Source organism: Trachinotus anak, unplaced genomic scaffold, assembly GCF_046630095.1.
Source record: "Trachinotus anak isolate AG129_WGS33_773 ecotype Australia unplaced genomic scaffold, CSIRO_AGI_Tana_v1 ptg000005l, whole genome shotgun sequence".
NCBI lineage: Eukaryota > Metazoa > Chordata > Actinopteri > Carangiformes > Carangidae > Trachinotus > Trachinotus anak.
In genome coordinates, this window is record NW_027273856.1 from 12,765,240 (window position 1) to 12,769,153 (window position 3,914).

The 3,914-nt window shown below is 43.1% G+C and overlaps 1 long non-coding RNA gene across 1 annotated transcript; it reads right to left on the reverse strand.

The window, feature by feature from the left end:
* Positions 1-227: 227 nt before the first annotated feature.
* On the reverse strand, positions 228-3,600 carry LOC139621663 (uncharacterized). Its single transcript, XR_011691041.1, has 3 exons — positions 3,273-3,600; positions 3,109-3,186; positions 228-2,395 (listed from the first exon to the last, which is right to left on the reverse strand). It is a non-coding gene; the product is annotated as an uncharacterized lncRNA (long non-coding RNA).
* Between the last annotated feature and the right edge of the window lie 314 nt (positions 3,601-3,914).

Sequence of the window (3,914 nt, forward strand, 5' to 3'; positions counted from 1 at the left end):
AGACAATGACGAGTTAAATTATAACAGGATTTATTAATAAGAGTAATAATTATTACAAATAACATTACTTAATATTAAACCGATTATAATTCAACTATAACTAAAACAAACATTGGTTACTAACTAGATAAATACAGGCAAAACACATATGTAACAACCGCGTGTGTGTGTGTGTGTGTGAGTGAGTGAGAGAGAGAGAGAGAGAGAGAGAGAGAGAGAGAGAGAGAGAGAGAGAGAGAGAGAGAGAGAGAGAGAGAGAGGATGGTGACGAAGTCACGTGAGTGACGTGTCAGTAGGAACCAAGATGGCGGCTGCGTGAGGTACTCGCTAGAGCCAAGATGGCAGCTGGCCGCAGAGTGTGAAGGGCTCAACGAGAACAAAGGGAGGGGCCCTTGAGCTTTACGTGTATGACGCGACCACACCCTAGGGCAGCCTGAATGTGGGTGAGATGTGTAGGTAGATGAGGTGTGTGATTGGGAGAAAAGAGAGGGAATAGAGGTGAAGAGAGGAAAGAGTCCACAAGCGATCGTCACCACAGTTAATAATCACCACAATATCACTACACAATAACGGAGCCAGAGAACCGGAGTTCGTCTGGTCGGATATTGGTCCTTTAACTAGCGATATTTGGCTTATTAAGCTGATCACAGTGAACGATCTAAAACAACAGGATATGCAGCACTTATAAGTAAAATAGCAAAATAAAACACGCTACACTAATTGTGTCTTTGCCCAGCATCAGCCTCTTACTGTGAGTTGCCCCGATCCTTCGGAGTTAAACAAGAAAGTCCGCTGTGGTTCTCCACAGCTCGGTCCTTGGCTGGGAGCTCGGCGGGTTGTGTCCCACTCTCCTGGCGATGACAGTGATGAGTTCCTCGGCGGCAGCAGGAAGATCACAGATGAGGGACGGTGAACTTTGTTTTGTCCTTAACAAAGTCGGCGCTCATCCTCACAGACATAAAATCAGCTGATTGCACAGCGATCTACGTCGGATCTGAAAAGAAAAGGAAACAAACAACAGCAGTCTGTGCGCTTGGCCCTTGAGTTGAAGACTGTGACCTGGGCTTTAAGAAGTTGTGAAAAAAGGTCAAATGTTGCAGATTGCTCCCTTTCAGCAGTTGAGTCACGGAGAGAGCTGGAGTAGCTCTCTACTGTAACTGGTGCACGGGAAGGAGGAGGGTCGCAGCGCCACTTTTATCACCTGAGTGACATCACAGGGGATCCCTGCTGAGAATGCCTGGCCTCGGCCAATGCCGTTGCTGAGTTTTCTTTCAAACTCCAATTTACACATAGGTGTGAATTGTCGGGGTGTTTTTGGCTCCGTAGCATGGAGGGAAATGTAGTCCACTCCTTTGTTCTTTCCATGAGGCATGGTTTGAGACTCAGGCTTCTGGAGAGGCATGTAGGCCTCCCTTTTGTTCCCTTCAGGATGCATGGCTTGAGACTCAGGCTTTTTGGGGGACATGTAGGCCTCTCCATTGTTCTTCTCAGAACTCATGGCTTGAGATCCCAACACTGACATCTACAGGAACACTCACCTGACTTGTGGGTCATGTCTATGTGTTAATAAAACATTTATCAGAATTTCTCTTTAACTCTGAAGAGATCATTGTAACCAATTTTAGTGGTATAAAAGTGTATTACAGTATAAGCCTGTGAATATTCTCATTTGTCCAGGTCATAGTATCTCAAAGGAGTTTTAAATCGAAAGCAACCGGACTTGGTTATTTGTCTAGGAAGACGTTTCACCTCTCATCCAAGAGGCTTCATCAGTTCTTTCCCGCACCTGACCAGGCTGGGACTGGTCCAACTATCTGGTGTGGAGACCCAGGTATTTAACCTCTGGGAGGGGTTTTCACAAGGCTGATGATGTCATTGGTTCCCTTTGTGCTCCATGTGCCAACGACAGTCGTTAGAGTGACTGTCTTGGTGGAGAGTTGATTTAAAACTCCTTTGAGATATTACAGTACAATAACAACTTGGAGTAGTTATAAGACTCTGGCCAGGATCAGAAGACACTAAATTCGTAAGGAGCCAATGTGTTGAGCAACAATAATGAGACAGGCACTGTAATTACTGTTGAGTAGCCACTCTTTTTTTTTTTTTACAGTGAATTGACAGATAAATGTTCAATTTGTACAAAACCATAAAATAATGACCAGAATTACCAAAAATAAAAGAAAATGTACGTTGGGGCCCTTAGAAATAAGAGTTGTTGCAGGTGCACCTGATTTTAAAGGTCCAATGGAGTGTAATGTGAATGTATGGGTGTGAGTGTGTACGTTTGTATCTCCTTTGTGGTGATTCTTCCTCAAAGTGGTTGGCTCGCCATCTGTCACGACCGGAATCTCGTCCTGGTCCTTAGGACTTTCTCCCGTCCTCTTAAAAACCTGACCTATACACAAGGTCATATAATTTACATTGTATTTTCAGATGCATCATTAAAGGTTTAAATGTCAAAAATCAACATATTGCATCAAACCTTACATGTCAATCTTCAATCTTATCAAATCTCAAAGCTTCAGTTTTTAGTTTTTAGTTGTACAACATTCAATAATCAAGTGTATCAAATATGAGAACTAAGTATTCAAGTGCTCACATATTTATCCGTTCATGTGAACAGTACTTCAATAATATTTACGGTAAGTAACCGTTTACAACCGTTAATCATGTGCAAATACATAGAAAATACACATTGAGTTTGTTTTAGAGGTATCAAAGAAGTGTGCTTAATTACTCCAACACTATAGGCCTATTTATGCGAGAGAAAATGCACCAAAAATTACCCTCTATGCAACTTTAAACTCACAGTGAAATGAAATAAATTCCTGCATATTATAAAACAAAATATTATTTTACTTTCATCATATGATCTACCAAATTACTTTCATTCCCTTTTAAATTGGCTTTAGGAAAATAAAACAAACCTCCCTTTTACCTTCATACATCGGCATAAAATAATAAACACAATATGCACATGTTCAAAATATTGCACCATTATTTACTTCAGTTCACTCTCATAACCTTTAATATCACCACTGCTCTCTTTCAGCACACTGAGAAACCACAGAGAAATAGCATCAGAGCAGCTAAAGGAATGTTTCTCACCGTTGCTCTGTATTTCAAAGCCGAGCACGCCGATGTCGGAGCTGCAGCGGCTCTCCGGATGGAAGGTAGGTAGTTAGCCTGTTAGGCACACAGCTAGCATTAGCATGGACGACGACGGTAAGTGCTAACACACTTTTTTTCTCCAGATAAACAACTCGTCTTACCGACGTGACTCGTCTCCTTTGTGTGGTCACTCGGCTCCGGACTTCGAGTGGGTAAGTGCGCTGGCTTTCTTTTTCCTCTTTCCACAGTTTTACTGGGGTTTCTCTCCTCTTTTCTCTGTCTGCGAAGCAGGTAGCTGAGATGAGCGCGCTGGCACTTCACCTCACGAGCTGAACGTGACCCGCGCCACGCCTGATTGGCTGGGCAGAAGGGCCTCCCCCACGTGGGACCAGGAGCGGCGCACCCAAATGCAGCGGGAGTTTCCAAACTTTGGTGATATGGACAAATAAAACAAGAAGATAAATACACTCTCTTCTGTCTCTTGTCTTATTGTGTTCATTTTACATCTGGGCAACATCATCATCAGAAACAACGATGTGGTTAGTAATGTGTGTGTGTGTGTGTGTGTGTTTGTGTGTGTGTGTGTGGGTGGGTGTGTGTGTGTGTGTGTGTGTTTAGCCTGCTGAAGAACTTAATTTTACTCTCTAAAGATGATAAAAGAAGGCCCTCTGCTGGAAAGTGTTTTTTGCCAAACCCTGGCTCCTTCCACACACATCTACAAAAACACACACACGCACACAGAGAGAGAGAGAGAGAGAGAGAGAGAGAGAGTGAAGGAGAGGATTAGTTGATTTCTCCAAGAT